The sequence below is a fragment of the Setaria viridis genome, chromosome 4 (assembly GCF_005286985.2).
Source record: "Setaria viridis chromosome 4, Setaria_viridis_v4.0, whole genome shotgun sequence".
In the NCBI taxonomy this organism is placed as follows: Eukaryota; Viridiplantae; Streptophyta; class Magnoliopsida; order Poales; family Poaceae; genus Setaria; species Setaria viridis.
This window is the reverse complement of record NC_048266.2, coordinates 17848024-17868624: the sequence shown is the minus strand read 5'-3', so window position 1 is coordinate 17868624 and position 20601 is coordinate 17848024. Positions and strand designations below refer to the sequence as shown.

The 20601-nt window shown below is 42.6% G+C and overlaps 1 long non-coding RNA gene and 1 pseudogene across 1 annotated transcript; one reads left to right on the top strand and one right to left on the bottom strand.

Moving 5' to 3' along the window:
• Positions 1-5046: 5046 nt before the first annotated feature.
• On the top strand, positions 5047-8643 carry LOC117853497 (uncharacterized; annotated as a pseudogene).
• A 2651-nt stretch (positions 8644-11294) lies between these two features.
• LOC117851339 (uncharacterized) lies at positions 11295-15565 on the bottom strand. The gene is made up of 2 exons (XR_004639524.2): positions 14697-15565; positions 11295-14211 (listed from the first exon to the last, which is right to left on the bottom strand). It is a non-coding gene; the product is annotated as an uncharacterized lncRNA (long non-coding RNA).
• Positions 15566-20601: the final 5036 nt, after the last annotated feature.

Sequence of the window (20601 nt, the reverse complement as noted above, 5' to 3'; positions counted from 1 at the left end):
ATGAGATGAATGGGCTAATCAAATGTGGGCAAATAGGGGTAATGCTCACATGTAGATGCATGTACTAGGTTATTGCACTTTGTATTCTAGATAATGTATGCTACTAAGCTTATGCATTGGACAAGTTTGTATACTGTTTATTGTTTCTATTTGATTTGAGCTGAGGCATTGGACAACTGTGTAATGATGATTTATTGTTTCTATTTAATTTGAGCTGAGACATTGGATAACTGTGCAATGATGATTTATTCATTCTATTTCTTTCTTACCTTCAGACATTGGACAAGTGTGCTATGATGATTTATTCTTTCTATTTCATTTGTACTTGAGTCATTGGACAAGTGTGCTATTATGATTCATTCATTCTATTTCATTTGAATTTGAGTCATTGGACTAGTGTGCTATGATGATTCATTCCTTAGATGAATTCTCAGGCAATGAGGTGACTGGCACCTAGGTGTACAACCATTTGAGGAAGTGGAGGCAGAGGTGGATCAGGGTGGTCAAGCTTAGAGAATTGAGTGGTGCTTTGTGGGATGAGGACAACTTCATGACCACTTCGAAGGATGAGCACTACAAGGGGCATATCAAGGTTTGTATCCTTTCATGATCACTTTTATTGCTTCCATAAGTTCATGATGACAACATATTCTAACCTTTCCTTTGTTTGGATTTCAGGCACACCCAAATGATGCTGATTTGTTAAACAAGCCAATAGAGAACTACTAGTAGATGCAGATCATCTTTGGGAATGGACTGGCTACAGGGAAGTTTGCCATGGGCTCTAGTGAACCTTTGGGCTCTCCTTCTGACTTTGCTAATTCTGAGGCAGATGCCATGAAGGTTGATGATGTGACAAAGGTGCTTGGAGAGGCACCAAAGAGTCAGGATGCTGCTGCTGCTGGGTTTGATACAAGCAACAAGAGGAAGAGGTCCATGCTTAGTGAGGGAGATATTTTGGTCATAACTGGGATGACTGATGCAGTCAATAATGTTGTCAATGCCATTCTGCAGACCAAGGTTGAGGATGTCCACCCTGATCTCTATGATGCTCTCATGTTCATGCCTGGATTCACTAATGAAGCACTTGCATATGAGCACCTGTTTGGCAACAAGGCTCATGGTATTGCATTTGTGAAGATGAATGGTTCTCACCGTGTGCTGTGGCTGAGGACCTTCTTGGCCAAGCACTACTACGTGCAGTGAGACACTTACCCTGCTGATCAGGCAATGGTCTTCTTTTGTGCAGTGATCATTCTTTTTGTGCACCTATCCTGATGATCAGATGGTGGCTTTTTTTACGCATTGAGCCTCCTGATCTCCTGACTAGTTGATCTGTTGACCCATCTTTTGTGCAGCTAACCTTCTGATCTCCTGACTAGTCTAGCTACTAGAAGTGTATATCTTTGACTATTTGCATGTGTAACTCAACTATGAGTTACCTGACGTCATGATATTCTGGTGATGTGGTTCTTCTAAGCATATGTCCATTGTCAATGATGATTGATAACTCATATTGCTTTCTGGTTTCATCTCATTTCTGTGAATTTTTTTGGAGTGCCAATGATGCTTGCTATTGCTATTCTGAGCATATGCCCATTGCCAATGATGATTGATAACTACATTTGTTTCATTTTGGTTGTTGGTTTCATCCTATTGACAACATGTTATCTGATACTGTGCCATTTCTACTTGTTGTCAACCTATTATCTCATGTTGTGCCATTTCTACTTGTTGTCATCCTATTCTGAGCATATGTCCTTTGCCAATGATGTTATATATTACATTAACCTATTATCATCATCTAGAAACCTGTCAACAACCTATTATAGTATTGCCAACTTCTTTTTTGGCTAATGATACTTTGTTTTCCCTCTTTACTCTCCAGAAATGGCCTGGTATGTGGTAACTGTTGGCCGCCAAAATGGAATTTTCTCTAGCTGGGAGGCTTGCCATGATCAAGTTAGCAGCTTCAGGGGAGCGTGGTACAAAAAGTACCAGACAAAATAAGAAGCCATGGAAGCATTTTATGGTGCAAAATTTGAAGCAAAAGAGGTACCTGCTACAGCTCACTAAGATGAAGAAGGGATTTTAAAGATGTCATGATGTTATTAGAGGCTGCAGTAATCTTAGTTCAAGCTATAATAATTATGGTTTTACTTTCAAAATGTATGTAATGTTACACTTGTCACAAACTGTGAATTCATCCAATGGAGTAGCTGGTGGGTACTTCACCCAATGCATTTAAGAGGTGACTGTAACAAGGTGCATTCGCCCAACCAAATAAACTCAACTTGCATCTCCTATTTGAATTATGTATGCATTCATGCAACCAATCACTGTCTCCTTGTGGCTTGGCTGGAATGGAGCAAGCAACCAAATATGGGGCATTTGCACCCGCAGGGCCTTGCTCTAGCCAGCCTAGCTCCCTGGTGTAAGCTAGGCTCGCTGGGGAAGAGAACCAATCAGACCCTTATAGAATTAGATTCATCTCTTGGACATGGGATCATTCCAATTATAGCATGCAATTTACTTGATTGGCTACCACCACATTCTTGAGCCTTTAGAGCTTGTTTCTCCCCCTCTTGGCAATCACCAACTATGATAGGACAATCAAGCTCAGAAAACAAAGAACTCAACTATGTCTTCTCTCCATAAAAAGGCTCAGATTCCCTGAATGTAACATCCATACTCACACACAGGCGTCTCTCACTAGGACTCCAACACTTGTAGCCTTTTTAGAGTTGAAGAATACCCAAAGATACACTTCACTGCACATGGATCCAATTTTCCCACTGAAGGTCTATGGTCTCTAACAAAATAGGTGCACCCAAATACCTTGAGTGGAATAATGAATTCATTCTTACAAAATAGCATCTCATAAGGAGTCTTCATGCCAAGTACTCTTGATGGGATCCGATTTATAAGATAAGTAGCAGTCAAAACTACCTCACTCCATAAGAATTTTGGCACATTGATTGTATACATAAGTGATCGTGCTACTTTCAAGAGATGATGATTCTTCCTTTTAGCTACTCCATTTTGAGAAGGTGTATCTAGACAAGAAGTTTGATGCAATATCCCCTCAGCTGAGAGGAAAGTGGCAAATTCGTTGTTCACATACTCCATCCTATTATCAGTTCTAATCACCTGAATATGAGTATTAAACTGAGACTTAACACATGCACATAAATCCTTGAAATATTTGAGTACCTCACTTTTATGCCTCATGAGATATACCTATGTCATATGGGAATAACAATCAATGAGTGTCATAAAATACTTCATTCCACTAATGGAGACCACAGGAGATGTCCACACATCAAAATTGACTAACATAAAAGGCAACATGCTTTGGAGTCCTCTACTAATATAGGATGCTCTAGTATGCTTCCCAAACTCACATGCATCACATATCAACTTGTTCTTGTCCACATTGCTCATAATATCAGGAAATGCTTTTCTCATAGTGTCAAAGGACATATGACCCAGCCGACAATGTTGAAGCATCACCTTGCACTCCTTTTCACTTGCAATGGCTGACAAAGCGGTGCATAGGGATTTATCTGTTCTTCTGTCCAAGAACCATAAGCCATTACATCTCACACCACTCCCAAGTAACCTTACTTTCTTTGTCTCCTCAATTAAACAATTCTCTCTATCAAGAATAACACGACAATCCATATGATCCACCAAGGAACTTAGGGATACTAGATTAACCGGAAAGGATGGGACATATAAGACATTTGATAATGTAATTGATTGAGTGCATTTGATAATTTATAGGTTACCAAGAATAGTTAATTTCTAGTCTCTCTTTGAAAAATTGCTCCCTTCATCAGGCCCTTTTGAAGCTAAAATTAACTCCCCACTTTTAGCCAAAAATACCTATGCCAACTCATTGAATTCCTTTGCTGTGAAAAGTTCAGCCACTTCTCAAGGACCTGCTCAATTTTGCTACCCTCCACCATTGCTGAATTTCACCAGTAGCAATAATATCTTCCTTTCTTCTTCACTCTCTTGCAACCTGCCAACTCATTGAATTCCTTTGCTGTGAAAAGTTCAGCTACTTCTCAAGGACCTGCTCAATTTTGCTACCCTCCACCATTGCTGAATTTCACCAGTAGCAATAATATCTTCCTTTCTTCTTCACTCTCTTGCAACCTGCAGTTGATAAAATTAGAGTTCTAAGACTCTCAAACTTCTTCAGCTCCAATCACATCTGCTGCTTCTTCTCTACAAAGCTCTTCAACTCCAGGTTTGCAGCAGCTTCTCCCAATTCTTCATCAATTCCTAATGAAATTCCAGCTGAGTAGCACTATAACCCCAACTAGCACAACGGCACAAACCACCAGTCCTCTTTTCCATGAGTTCGACAGCCCACAAGCACAGCCTCCACTCTCTTTCTTCCCCTACAGCACCTCCAATCCGTGCATAGCAGAACACTTCGCTTCCTCAGTATGTGTACTATAGCAGCAACCTGCAGCCCCAAACGCTAGCACAGAGTAGCACACACCCACCTTAGTTGACTTCAAATCTACCACCAATTAGAAAGCTAATCCTTCAATTTCTCAACTCAAATAATAGCAGCACCGCTCCTCTATCCTCGGATGGACAGTCTTCCCAGCAGTACGACCGTACGCCGCGGCCGTTGTTGCCGTCGAGCAACATCCACCGCTGCTTTGTTGCTCTGCTATTGTCAACAAGGCCACCACTTGCAGGCCCCATCTTAGCGCCTCTCAGCCGAGCAACGTCGCTGGACCACCATCACCATCTCTCGACCTGGCTCTGATACCATGAAGTGTTTGTGGACAAATATCTCTAGATTGTTCTATTTTCCATGCAGAGGAGTACATATACACTCACATGTGGGCTCTTGGGCCCTATCACATATACACAGCCCAACAGCACATGGATGGCCCGTGTCATGCCGCTTGCCCCTACTGGTCGGATTGGCGCTGGTTGCGGCCTCCCCTAGGTCGCCCTTCCTCCCCTCCTCGTGTTCCAGCCTTCCCCTCCGTACGCATGCGGTGTGATCGTGGGACGATGGCCATTCCAGTCATTTGCGTCTTCGGCGTTCCACGGCATGGCCTTGTGCCTTTTAGGTGAGGTCTACGTGCTCCTAGTTTCCATCGAGTGCGGCTTCCTACCATTTGCTCATCTCATTTGTTGGAGACCCCACCCCCTTTATTCCTCCTCCCTTCTTCTTTCCTCAGTTCAGGATCTGGATCTGCAATAATCGGTCGGCCTTTGGAACCGTGTGTGCGCCTCCCCCTTTCGTCTCTGTTTGTCTACCGTGGTTGCACCGTTGCTTCGGTTTTGGGCTCCTCTTGATGTTGTTTGTTGTCTGCAAGCTGCCATGGATCGCGGATAGGGTTTTTCTTTTGATTAATTTCATCGGAGGTTCTGGTGATTGCTTCCTTTTGAGGTCTGTTCGCTTGGGAAAAGGCTTCCTGCTGCACACTAGCTTGGTACAGCACCTTGCTGGTCCTCCTTTGCTAGGGGTTGACAATCTATTGGAGGTTCGATTTCCTCCTCCTCTTATTTTGAAACATCCATGGATTCAGTTCCTAATTAGCTACTTGGTTCTTTTTTTCCCTTGCCCATGTTCCTCTATTTTTTAGCTAATTACTCAGGCAATGTTTGTTGTCCATGCATCGCATTGCTCTTTGTTATGTGCTGTTTGCCGCCGGCTTAGTAATGTTAGTGTTGGCTTCCTCACTGAAATCATGGGAGAGAACTCTATCATCCATGGTATCGAAGTAGAGATATCAGGCAAGTTGTGCCGCATGAGCAGTACCGTTAGAATATTTTGGACTGCTCCATGACTGGATGTCTAGCAAGATTTGAGTGTGCAACCCTTCAGGCAGTTGTTTTCCTTTAGAGCATATATGGATTTGCTGTGGTCTGTGGTCGACTACAACTACTACAGAATGTTGGCTTATAGAACCTTGGCAAGTGCGGCTGTAGAAGTGTCTGCAGCAGCGGCAAATTGTTGCCATGTTGCGTCCATCTGGGATCAGCTACCGGAGGAAATGAAATCTTCTATTTCCTCTGAGATTTGGTTGATTGAGGATCGTGTTAGTTGTCTTGCAATGTTTTTTTAGTCCATCCATGGAAGTAACTTCTTCGTGCTAGCTTTTCAGATGTCCCTTTATTTACTTCTTTCATTTGTGTAATGTGATTCTTGCGACTTTGTTGTGCTATATCCGAATTTCTTTTAATGCTCTCAGTGGAGGCCATGTGTAGGTGAACTATGCTAATGTTGCTTGAATACCATGTTTGTGTCCAGTTCCTTTCTTAGGATATGGCTTTTGCTCCTTTGTGTGGCCTTCCTCTTGGAAGGTCTCAGTGTGATGTTTGTGTTCGAGTTGTGTGACTCTGATTACTATGGGAACAAAGAGGATCAGCTTCCTCTCCACATTGATATGGTTCTGGTAGATGACAAGGTATAACCTGACCATTGAAAGGATGTATTAACATTGTATTAGCATATATTTGCCTCTGCTTCATGTTGTCGTTTGTCTGTTGCTATATTGTTGCTTGATAGGAGAATCGAATGTATGCTGAAATACCCGGTCCTGAAGCTGACCAATTTAAAAAGTTAATCCGAGAAGGTTGGGTGTATGTTTTTAGAAAATTTGTTGTGTCTGCCTGTAAGCCTGCATACAAACCATTTGAAAGCACCCAGATGATCCGCTTTACTCCATGGACAACTGTTGAGGAAAAGGCTGAGATGGCAGACAAATTGCCTAAGTATGTATTTGATTTGGTTGATTTCCAAGAGTTTCCTTTACGTGTTGGACAAGTTGAATGTTTTATCAGTAAGTTGAGTTCTGTCCAAATTCTGTGTTTTTTGGTAGGCTATGTGGTGTTTTCCATGCTCATCGTACTATATTTTCAGATACCATTGAAATGATAGTTGGTGTCTCTGAAGTAGCATATGTGCAGCTTCCTTCGAACCAGAGTAGTACAGCTAAAAGAGTCATCTCTTTGAAGGATCTTAGGTAATTTGCACCTTACAAATGAGATTTTTAGTTTGACCTTCATGGAAACTGATATAACTAACTTTGTTGCATTCCTGTGCTCTAGAAACAATCAGATCAATTTAGTGTTGTGGGGTAGCAGAGCTACTGATTTTGATGCCGAGGGCGTGCATTCCGTTGGTCAGGAATCACCTGTTGTTGCTATTTTTGTTGGTATGCTTCTTAAATCATACAAAGGTAAGTTTATTGTGCCTGTTGTCCCAGCCGTTGATGGTTCTGAGAATTTGATCTGCTGATATCTTTTGTTGTCCCTTTTACTGAATCACCTAAAAACACTTTAAGTGGAGGGTCTGCATGCAAGTGGTATATTAATGAGGAGATTCCTGAAATCGAGAAGTTCTTTGATCGGTACAGTTCCTTTCGCCATGGTACATTTAGTTATACCATCATGCACAAGTTGGAGCCATCCCCACACATCTCTGATCTGTGCTGTGAAATCATCTCTATGCAGGATGCTTGATACACATAGCAAGATTGAATGGATATCAGCTGGTGAACAGCAATTCAGGGCTCTTGAGCAGCAAAAAAATCTAGAAGAGAAGACTGTTCTGCAGCTTAGAGATATGGACCCATGGGAATTTGAGGTAACATTGCTAGATTTATATGTCTATTTATTCAAAGTATGGGTACTCTATTTGATAAGTACATATGAAGTTTCTAAAGTAGCCTGTGAAGATCGTCAAGCATTGACATTGCATTTCTTTCTGCCCTCTATGTAGGGATCTGGATACCGGTGCACTGTTACCATATCTCGAATCAACAACAAGCAGCTATGGTGGTTTTCCTCATGCACGAAGTGTCACCGAGCTGCTGTTCCATATGGCAATCAGTATAAATGTTCCGGAGGGTGTCCATGCACGACAGCCGAACCAAAGTACATTGCCTCTGCTTATATCTTGGAAGTCACTGTGCTCTATTCTAATTATATAGCGCTTATTCAGATAAATTAAATGTAAAATTGCATGTAGGTATCGTTTGTCTCTAATTGGAACTGATGGAACTGCCACTGCTGAATTTATTCTCTTTGGAAGAGTTGCTAGGCAGATCATCGGTAAACCTGTGGTGTCCCTCGTACGTTCTGCCAGTAAGAACCAGCATGGATCTTCTGGTACTGAGTTTGAGCACATGCTTCCTGAACTAGCTGGATTAGTATCGCAGAAGTTCACCTTCTCTGTATCCATCACTCAGAAGAGCCTCATCTAGAGGAATGTCTCATTTCAAGTAAATGGCATAGTGACTTTCTTTGGGAAACAAGCTCACATCCCAAAACCTACCTGTTTGGTTTCTGATTCCAACATTGAAGCTTCCCCTGTACTGCCACCACCAAGCTCCCATTATCAGAATGGTGATCAGTCAACGCCGCCGAAAAAAGCACGTCTAGACCGTAAGGTGAGGCACTAGAGAGTTATGCTGCTATATCAAAATAGCCAATTCTGTTTCTTCTGTTGCATGATCATTTTTATTTCCTTTGTAGGTAATTCCATGTAGAAAGAATCTTGCCTTTGATGGCAGTGAGGGTGGACAAGAGGAGACGTCTATTCTTACAAAAAATGATGGCGACCAAACTACAGCAGCAGAACAAAACTTACCTATATGACACACATTCATTGTCTTAATCTTTGGAGTTCATTCCTTTCCTAACCATGTCCTCCTGCTAAGATTAAAATAAAATTATAGTAGTAAGCCCATATCCCTCTTGGTTTCCTCATGCAGATTGAGCATCAAAAGGATTCAACTGCGTCTGCTGAAACTGCTGATCATGTTGTTGGCGGTCCACAGGACGGGTTAGTCTCATGTTGTTGCTCGTTTCAAAAAGTCTCATGTTGTTGCATTGGCATTAGGAAGTCGTTTGCTGGCACTCCTATTCTGATCAGCGCATCCATATGCCGTTTGCAGTGAACGGTGGCAAGGCTTTTCAAGCCCCCCAGAGCAGTACCAAGCAGCGACCAGGTAACGGTCGAAAAAAGACTGCATCCTAGGTGAACATCTTAATCCAACATGAATCTATTTCACTAAAACTGTTTTTCAGTTTGCATATTCTTATATCTTCTCTTTCTCCTGCATTTGCACAGGAGGAACAAGCAACGTAGTGTCTTTCTGCGGAGACTGCAGTTAGGAACATGGTGTCTTCTGCAGATATATCTTTTGGACGCATTTTGTGAATCTTTGCTTGAACTATGACTTCTAGATTTGCGATATGTGTAAGAGTATTAGACTTGCAGCGTATCCATGATGCTATTTGTATGATCCTGTAAAGAGAGAGCATGTGTGTGCTCTGAACTATGTTGAGCAGCGGCTGCATGTACTCTGTTCAGACTCAGTGTGTAATCTGTAGTGTTTGATTCTGATCAATCTTTTTATTTTCCTAGCCTGCCTTCAATTAGCACGTTACTGGGTTTCACAGGTTTCGCTATCTTTGTTGTCAAGGTTTTCATGGACTAGAAGGTATGCACGCCATTGTCACGAATGTTATATGCAGTTTAAATTCCATGATGATAGAAGGTGTGTGTGTAATTTGTTAAGTCGTTTTCCAAATTGTTCAAGAGTCAGGTTGATGGAAGCGATCTCAACATATCATGACGTGCAAAGGAGTGACCACCCTCTCCACCCTGAGTTACCATTGTATGCAGGTACGGTACTGCATACGCAGATACACATCCCTAAATAGTGACAGCATGGTGAAATGACATGACCTCTATTTCTTTTCTGTATTCTTTTCGGAAGTTACGTTTGCACGGCGCTTGCATTATCCTAGGATGTAGAGGCATCGCCAACAGTAGAAGTGGTTGTGTCCTGTTTATTCATCCAGGTATTTAAACTATCCTTTTCTTCCTCATTCTCTCTGTCGACTCTCTGCTGAAATACCAGCCCTCGCCTACGGCTGCCTCTTACTACCTTCCTCTCTCACTCGCTTTTGCTGCTACCTCGTGGTGAGTGCTGTTATCTGCCGTTCTTTGTTGCCGTTGCCTGTGTTTCTTTGCTCTTTCAAGAGGCTCATATTTTCTCCTCCATTGCAGAACTGCTGCTTCGCTGCTGTTTCTTTCACAGCTACTTATAGATAGCAAACAAAACAAGAAGAAGGTATGTTCGATCTCTTTCCTGCTTTTCTCTTCTCTGTGTGTGCATCTACTTCTCGATTTGTATACTTTGCCAGCATGGTGCATTGTACACTAATGCAGCTGCAAATTAAACGCTTTTTGGAAAACTTCCTTTTCTTTTTGGTTCTTCTGTATTTATTTACCCTGGAAAAATAGACTGCTACTTGACATCGCCAGTATGTCCATAAAGACTTTTAAGGTAAGATTTCTAAACATGGTATTGCACGACAGTAAAATGTTTCAGTATCTGCAATGTGTGTCAGTACTGTCATCTGATTATGTGTTTCTTTACTTTATTATACCTGTGTCCGCATAAGCATTCTTTTTATCAGTAGCAAGCTACATTAATTCCTGCTTTAAGCTTTTCTTCTAATATTTCATCATTGCAACCTCAATAAAACTTGATATATCAAGTTCTTTGATGTTGATCCAAAATTAGAAACGTGCATTCAGTGTGATTAATCTATAAATTTCTCTATATTCTGATGCATTTTGGCACATAAGTATTGGACCTCTAGGATACACTTTTCTTACTTTTTGCTTCGTTAAAGCGCTATCTTATTCAGACTTTAGTGCATTGCTCTCTGATTCTTGGGGTGTGTGTGCATGAATGATGTTAGAAGACGATCCAATAGTAATACATCTATCTTTACTCTGCAATGGTAGGCAGAAATTATGGACAATAATGTTGATCGCAGTTAGCACGCTAATTTGTGAACCGCAAGCGTACGAATCAGCAGTAGCTTTTCCCAAGGTTATCAATCCGTGGAACAAGTGGGATGCTTGCTCTCACTTTATACTAATCTTACTAACAGAATCAGGCAATATGAGTTGTGTAGAGAGACAAACTAATATAAACTAACAAAGAGCAAAGGGGGATACAAGATAGAAAACAAAGATAGATATACGTTCCATCGCTAGGATCTAGGTTCACATGAATATGCATCTACTATACACAAAAGGGGCATTGCCATCACTAGCTTCACAAAGGTTATGTGCTTGCTCCGATCTTTCCCTCCTGCATACTGTCACTATGCAGGGGTACTCAACAACCTCACTCACACATCTATATCAAAGCATCCGCAGAGTTAAGCTAATCACCACGATTACCACAAACTCTACTAAGAATATGGGCTGATCAGAACACATGTGAATGAAGCATTACAATGACATAGACCATGAAGAATTGATAGGCATAAAGTATATGTAGCAGTTACATATCAAGGATCCAAACAATCTAGGGATGAACAGAGGCTTGACCCCGTCATCTTACAGAGATTGATGAAAAAAGGGGTGAAAGACACTCTAGAGAACGTCGTCACTGAAGATGGCGGCGAGGGGGTGCAGGAACACCTCAGGCCGATCGGCCTAGGGCTCCTCAGGCCGATCGGCCTAAGGTCTTCTTCGCACCTCCTGGCCTCCGCCGGCGTTGATCATCGCGGTAATCTAATCTAATCCCTATTTTTGATCTTGTGGGGGTGGCGGTTGCTAGGTTTAAACTCATTAAGATTGTTCCTCCTTGTTGAATGCCCTTGTATTTATAGTTGTCGATGTCGGTTGGGATGCCTTTGGGGTCAAGTATCTGGAAAATAACCCTAGGATCGTTGAGGGCTTCCTCCTGGTGAAAGGAGGCATCGAACGGGGCTAAAAACAGGTCATGCCAATCAGCCTGGACCCCATGGGCCAATCGTCCTGCCCTATTTTGGCCTCTAATGTCCGAGCGCTTCATACAAAAGTTGTAGATCTCATCGAGCTATACAATTTTTCCTGTAAATTCGTCCCAATCGAAGTTCGGATGAGGAAGATATGACCCATGCAATTCTTAGCTCCTCCTACAGGCTTGCAGTTCAATGTTCATGTTTGGGCCTTCTAATATCCAAAGTTTGGGCCAAGTCCAACTTGGAAAAAAAAACCCTTCATTTATGTCATATTCTTTGTGATTTTACAATATAGTTTAAAACACAACACATATGTGAATATAGGGTTATTTTAGGAGCCAAGTGGCCGGTTAGTATAAGAATATGCTTGAAAATACTAGTAAAATGGTATTAAAAGTTTGTCAATAACAATCGTCAATAATCCCCCAAGCTTAAACCTTGCTCATCTGCGAGTAAGTTAATTCTTGCTTTCAAGAGAATTAGCATTGCCTTCTAATGTCATCCCTGCACTTTAAGTGTTTAACATTAAAGTTCAAGTTGCGACCTGCTTCTTTTTTATTATGAAAATGGACTAGCAATGAAGAACAAGCCACAATAAAATATAAATACGATGCTCTTCAACTTAGGTGAACTTCAAACCCTTACCTTATTATATCGTGAAGAGTTTTTCAAAAAGATGCATATCCAACAAAAGTGAGATTCTCTTGCAAAAGTTCATGGAAACACTCATCTCATCAAGTCACTCAAGCCTATACTAGGTTAGTTTCAACATATTCTACTCGTATATGAAAGTGGAAGGCTTATATCTGAAATATTGTCAAATTAAGAGATAGATCTATTGGAATTACAGAGACTTATCAAAAAAGCTATGAAAAATAAATGTTGGAGAGGGAGAGGGATGGAACACACACATTTAAATAGGTGGACATGTGCAAGTAGCAAAGGAATGATCCTGAGGCACAAATGAAGTCCTCGTTATCAGATTGCACATGGTTGGAAAATGATGAGTATGATACAACAATGATAACTCTGTCGAGCCAAACATGATGCTTCAGAAGATGAGGAGCTTATTCTTTCTTTCTTTCTTTCTTTTTTCTTTTTTCTTTTTCTTCCTTCATTCTCTCTATTTTTCATTCTTTTTCTTCATTTATTTTTTCTCTTTTTTTATTTTTCATTCTTTTTCTTCATTTATTTTTTCTCTTTTTTTTCTTCTTCTTTCTTTTTCTTTCTTTTCTTCCCAAATTCTATCGCAACAAAGCTTGATCTAACGAGAAGCTGTCAAGGATAGACAGCGCACTGACTCTCCCCTATGCTTGAACGATGCTTGTCCTCAAGTATGAAAAGTGAGTAAAAATTCACTGCTGATGGGTATAGAAATGACCTCCAAAAAATTTAATCATACTCATCATAATAGGTTGTGGTCAAGGAGGTAGTCACAAAAATAATAATTTGGGTTTAGGTTGGATGTCCAGCGAGGTTTGTGAGATTTCCGATGTGAAAATTCACAATGCATGGATAAAAAGGCTAGCAATACAAGGTTACACAAAGGAATGACCAGCTTCTTCTCATACCACATAAATTAATCTTAATCCAACTCATCAAAACATAAGTTTGCAATCTAAAGATTTTATCATGAAAGATCATGCATGTATATAAGCTCTGGTAGGTAGAACTTTGCAAGAGATTCACAAATGTAGATAGCATATGAATTAAGTTTCAATAAAAGCAAGACAAGATATCAAGTTATCAGCAAACTTAAATCAGAGAGCAATGGAATAAATGTGGGTCTAGAATATAGTCATTTAACCTCCACAATTAAACGAGCTGGTAGTTAAATCAATTTAAGATCATTTTTTAGAGAGCAATTGGCAAATACGACATCGTGTAGGTAAAACAAAACGGCAACTTTCATCATTTTTTCATAAGCAAATAGAATATAAAATATCGAGGTGAGCACATGGTCATACCTATTTATTGAAAATAAAAATAAATCTAGGTTGTCCTCCTAGTAACCATGTTATTATCAAATAAAGGTTGCACTCAAAGGTTGAAGGCTTATTGATTTCAGGGCTTGCAAAGCTGAGAGTGAATATTCTTGAACAATTTAACTCAACCTAACCATTATTATCACAAACCGTCACTACCAACACAGGCAATCAAGCAACAGCAGGGGGAAACAAATGAAGGTGAGAAAAGAGCGGCACCTCACTAGCTCGCTGGATGACTCATCCGAAGAAACCTGCCACTCCAAGAAAGGAACGCCAAGTTGCTGCCAATCCAGAGATCTGTCGAGCTGATCGGAACGAGGGCACATGATAGACGACCAAATCAGGGAATGCTCAAACACCACCCAGCTCGGGTTGATAATTGATAGGCATCCTATGCACCAATCTTTGCTAAGAATCCATCCTGCAAATTAACATTGCGTCAGGTGCGATGCACACTAAGAAAGGATGATGCAGCTACCGACTGCAACATCCTACGACCTAATTTGAACAACCTTGACAAATCATCGGCACCTCCTAGGTAACCCGACAAAAATCAACGGGAATCGAACGGGTGAGGATACAAAATTATACAAAGTAACTCAAAAATAGGAGAAGTATGTCTATATGGCAAAAGAACCTTCGGTCCAGGTATAGAACACCATCTTCATTATTAGTGTGATTTTAAGTTAACCAAAATAGCAGTTTTAATGTTCAACTGTAGACAGTTAACTGAAAAGCAATCTAGAAGACTAGAACCGAAAGGCAAAGTACAAAAATTATTTTGACACGACTAAAATGGCCATGGCAAGGTAGTTTGTATATCTGTGTTATATAACTGATGAAACCTGAAATTTAAGATAAATTATGCTATTGATTAATCCACAAAACATATAGCTGGACTTGCACCTGAAAGCAGGGACCGCCGCATTTGTGCTCTCCTTGATTCCACATTGCTGCACATCGTCGTGTGTCTGCTCATTGCCACCAGCTCGTCGGCAAGGGATGGACGTCGCAGCAGGACCGATCCGGCATCCCCGTAGAGACAAGAACTCACCACGTCAAGGATTGGAACAGCAGCCAATCGGATGAAATCTCATCCAATCGGGATTGGAACAGCAGCCAATCGGATGAAATCTCATCCAATCGGGGAGGGATTTGAAGGCTCAGACATTAAAAGGGCAGCGGATCAAAAGAAATCACATCCAATCGGTAGAGGCATTTAAAAGGGTGAGTGAAGAGAGAAGAGAAGGGCGGTAGAAATCACATCCTGGATTGAAGACAAAAGCTAGCGTACGACAGTACGAGATGAGTAGGACTTACTCCGGTGGAGTCTCTCACCGGGGCGCGGCGAATCGGGCGGCCGAGGGCAAGAGCGACACATTGCGCCGCCGCCGACCTAACCCCGGTGGGCTATTGCGGCTTCGGGCGCTGGGTCGACATGGGCCGAGCAGGCGAGGGGTGACGACCCGGCGAGGGACGGCGACGACGGAAGGGCGGGTGGCCGGGAGGGAAAGTGTCGGGCAAAGGAGGAACTGAACAAAGGATGATGACCCACGATCTGAATTAGTTCGGGTCCTCGGGACGTGGGATTGACCGGGAGAAAAAAACCGAGAAAAAACGAAAACCCACGGAGAAGCGGTGCGAGCCAGACTCGGTGGCACAGGTATAATATACTGCTATTCATAGTCAAAGTTAAAAACAAACTTAAACTTAACTATATTTTAGGACGGATAGAGTACCGGGTACTGCCCTAGCCGTAACCATACGGAGTTGTGTGTTTTAGCCCAGCTTAGTAATACGGAGTCGTGTGTTTTAGCTCAACAAAAGAAAGAAGCCCGTAGAAACGATCAAAGGAAAAAAAGCATCCGATCCATATCTATCAAGTTGGCAGAGTGGGAATCGTGCCAAACTTGAAGACATAGCCTGCAATATCGATCAAGTACCAAACTTGAAGGATTATATGTCTGCTTATGAGAGCATAAAGTGTTTTTGCTTTTCCTATAGTAAATATTATATAAAGGGGCATTTGCATAGTTTCCCCTGCTTTGCGACTGAATTATTAATCTTGTATGAAGTATGGTAGTATGTTTATCAATTAGGAAAATGTTGTATTTATGATTTAATTCTGATATTTTTTATAACTTTACCACTGAAAACTGGTAAAACATAGAATTGGACCCTGGAAAAGGTAAACTCGTCCCTCAAGAGTAATCCTGCACTAGATGCTGGACTCTGTTCCGTAGCTTTTGTTTGTTTGCTGCAATCTTCTATGTTCCATTTAATCTGATGATATAGCAGCTGCTCAGCAATTTGCACTCTTCGGGCTGCTCACAAAGTTGTTGGAACACCATACTTTGAACTGTTGGCCAATTCTCTGCGCACGTGCTGCAAACGGACGCCACGTATCGAAACACAGTCGAGCAAGTCGGCTCTCGTATTGGCAAACTCGATCGGCAACCCTTAAATAAAGAGTGAACCCTACCTGACTTTTTAGAAGAAGATTTTAGAAGAAGATTTGTAGGACGCGATTTCCTTTGGAACAACTAATGTAACTAAGATATCATCAAGCAGAATCTATAGCTTTTGGAAGGGCATTCACACCAAAACTGAAGATAACAAAGTATACGCGTAACTTGAGAAAGTAAGGTACCTAGCGTACCTGGTGCAGCCTTAATCTCGATGACGAGATTCTTGTGAGGGGGGCGACTGTAATATCCCATATTTTTACGAGATGTTTGAACTGCAAAAATGTGGATTTAAAAAAAATTTGCGACGTAGTGTGAATTTTTCCGAGCTATAATATTGTCTTCAGTGAATCTCTCCCAAAACTCTTAGAATTAGCTCATAAACTAAATTGAATTGCTAAGGTGAAATGTGTGCTAGTGTGAATATTTGGAGTTCATTTGAAATTTTATTTGGATTTGTTGTGTGGGATTTGTATTTGAATTGGAATTTAAATACAAATCAAACTAGAAAAAGCTAACTAAACCTAACCTAGGTTCAATCCAGCTCAACTAACCCCACCAGCCCACCTAACAAACAATCCAACCTAAGGCTGGAGCGAAAATTGGAACCTCCAGTTTTCTAAAATCGGAACCTTCAGTTTTCTACCTATAATCGCCTCCGCGCCGCAGTCGCTGACTGCCCAGCCCCATACGTCAGCCGCCCGCGCCACTATTCCTTTTTCTTCCCAACGGCGCTCACGCGCGCGGCATGAGTGCGACAGCAACGTGCGTGCCGCGCACGACACCAGCCCCGTCCGCGCCACTTTTTGCGTTGGCGCCCACGGATGGCCACCAAGCCGCCCAGCCGCAATCCCTAGCAGTCCACTGCCGTCCGAAACCCTAGCCGCCGCCTACTAGAGCCCCCACACCATCTACTCCTGTCCACATCCATATTTGGCAGTTTTCCCCTTCACCCGCCACCGTTTGGAGAAGGGGAGGAGGAAGGAGGAGGTGCAGGGGACAGGAGAGGACGCCGGAGGAGGAGAAGACCGTTGCTGCCTTGCCGAAAAACTGCCAAGCTTGCGCCCGTTCGTTCCACCTCGTCACCACGCTGCTTCTTCTCTCGCTAGCAAACCACCAGGTGAGCTTCATGTCCCTACTCGCTTGGATGAACCGCTGACCCAGCTAAGGCCTAAATAGCGCGTTCGTGCGCTCACAAAGCCCATCATGGCTGAACCCATGGAAAAACCGAAAACTTCGGTTTCCAAACCGAAACTTCCGATTCTGCAGTCCAGCTTGTAGTAGCTCCAGAAATTATAGAAAGTCTCGACCAAACGAACCCCAAACCCTTGTGTGGTGAACCCTAAATTCCCAGGACCATCCAAAGCCCTTTCCTAGGAGATCTCCCCCAAGGGGAGAGATCTACCCATGGAAAATCGGAACATCCAGTTTTTCTAAATAAGAACTTCATGTTTCAAATCGGAACTTCCGGTTCTAAAGTTGGAGCTTCCGGTTTTTACCCCAGAAACGAGAAAAGCCCCCACGACAGCTTAGCTACCAACTTTTTAGACCTCCTAAGCTACATGTAAACCTTTGTGGTAGCTTGCATCCAGATGCAGCTAACCTACAGCCAGTTAGCTACTAACTCCTTTGTTTCTTGGTTTTGCCTATCAAATCAAAATGCGGAAAAATATTTTCAACTTCAAAATTTCACAACCAATTCATTCTAATTCTAAAAATTATGAAACTAGTTTCATAATATTCCTGAAAACATGCAGCACGCGTTAGACTAGGCTTTGTTCTTGTTTGGTACTTCTTTAGATCTCTTTTGGATTTGCTATGCAACTAGACTTTCGGTAATTATGGTACTCGGAGCTGGACCCTGAGCCGAAGCCTTTCGAGGACTACTACGAGGAGGAAGACTACTCAGGTTGATCCAGGCGATTTTGGGAAGGACTCCGCATTCTCCCACAAAAGAGGCCTTGGTTCCAATATACTAGGCGCGATACTCCCCACGAATTGTTAAAATACTTCTACGAGAGGGTTTTATTGAAAGTGTTCGGTGGTTTTTTACCAAGAAAGACATATTCACGTCCATTCGATTTGAATACCCATTAGGCATTGCTAACTAGTATGCTAGCGCTTTATTTCTTCGTATGATGATGATGAACCATGCATAGCCTACTTTATGCCTTGAATCCTTGTTTGACCTACTACCATATTATGTACATTTGCTATGTGCGATGCTTGCATGTGTATGGGATATTGTGATTAGGATTCTTGGCGTGCGTGGGATTAAAACCGGCATGAGAAGGTGTTTTTGGATACTTGATGGGGGTGAGCTTTACACAACCCGATCTTCAGATTGGGGGCTTGGGGTCCATTCTCGGACATTCCCTGTTTGGTACTTGTTGTGGGTACAGATTTGAGGAGCATAGGAGTTGGTGGCGATACCTATTATGGGTGCAATTGCGGACCACATTGTGGAAACGCTTATGGGAGTTAGGAGCTCACCCCGATTTAAAACCAAGTGGGTTGCCATGCTTCACGGGAATATGTTAAATGTGCACGTCACTCGCCGAATTATGGGTCTAAGCCCGGGTCAAGACTAGTAAGTGAGGTACCATACCTACCATAGGATAGAGTATCAATGTAGGGGGAGTGGTGCTAACCTTTTGCCCTCTGATTTGCTTTTGCCCCCAATTGGCCCCAGTGGGAGTGCTTCACAGTTCCGGGTGGTCCTCTGTGGGGGATCGCATCCGAGCCCGGATGCAGGATGGTATCGTAACTCCCAGGTTCTTCGCCCGGTAGGATGATGTTCAGTTAGCTGATCCCCGGCTATCTCACTCTGAGATGGGTCCAGGTGTACACACTCTACACAGTTAAAACTATACGTATAGCCGCGTCCTCGGTCATGAACAACCCTGTGACATCACGACTCTCCATTGTTTTGGGATATCTCTACCTCCCCCTTTTAGCTACATATGAGTGTGGTGAGCCGCAATTGCAGTCAGGAAGAGGGAAGTTGCTCCCTTTTCCTTTAGGATCGGACTGTAATTGTTGAGGTGTGAAGGAAGGGAGCTTCACAGTTCCCAATTGGCCCCGGTGGGAGTGCTTCACAGGAATATGTTCCAAATTTTCATTTCTGAGAATCCCCCTGTACCATCGTGATAGTCCTTGGATCAATGACTATCACGTACAAAACTCATTTCAGCATAATATCACTTCCATACAACAAAATTAGAGTACATTTTTTGAAATTTACATCTAATACAACTCAAAATACGAATATGATATAGGCCCCTTGGACTAAACGACAAGTAGAAATCTTGCATAGCGGTAGCTAGGGCTTCAAGTCTTCATCTCCAATCTTCACCACAGGCATTTTTGATTGAAGCAACGCGATCCTTCCTTCACGAATTCTTCGTGATCAGATTTTCACTCCAAGTCCAAACCTGCACACTTACGAACTGCCCCCAAGGAATGGGACAGGTCCACGTCACTATCCGAATGCAGGCTTTAAGTGGCCTAATACTAGTATTCAAAATTAGTCAAGAAATAGGCTCAGGTTTCCTATGCAGCAGCAAGCATAAAGAATAAACTTCCATATCCATCGACCCATCTCTCATCACATCGTGAACACCTGGCAACTCAGGATCCCTATCACCATCATCCTATCTCCATCACTAGGGTCAAAGCGAAGACTCCCTCTCTTCGCCTCTCAACAACTACAGCCGGATCCTAAAGAAAAAAGGAGCAACTTCTCTTCTTCCCGACTGCAATTGCGGCTCACCACACTCATATGTAGCTAAAAGGGGGAGGTTGAGATTTCCCAAAAACAATGGAGAGTCATGATGTCACAGGGTTATCCATGACCGAGGACGTGGCTATACGTATAGTTTTAACTCTGCAGAGTGTGTACACCTGGACCCATCTCAGAATGAGATAGCCGGGGACCAGCCGACTGAACATCACCCTACCAGGCGAAGAACCCGGGAGTTATGATACCATCCTGCATCCAGGCTCGGATGTGATCCCCCATGGAGGACCACCCAGGAACTATGAAGCACTCCCACCACAGCCAATCGGGGGCAAAAGCAAATCAAGGGGCAAAAGGTTAGCACCACTCCCCCCTACACTGATATTCTATCCTACGGCAAGTATGGTACCGCACTTGCCAGTCTTGACCCAAGCCTAGACCCGTAATTCGACGAGTGGCGTGCACGTTTAACATATTCTCGTGAAGCATAGTGACCCACTCGGTTTCAGACCGGGGCGAGCTCCTAACTCCCAGAAGTGTTTCCAGAACGTGGTCCGCAATTGCACCCATAATAGATATCGCCACCAACTCCTATGCTCCTCAAATG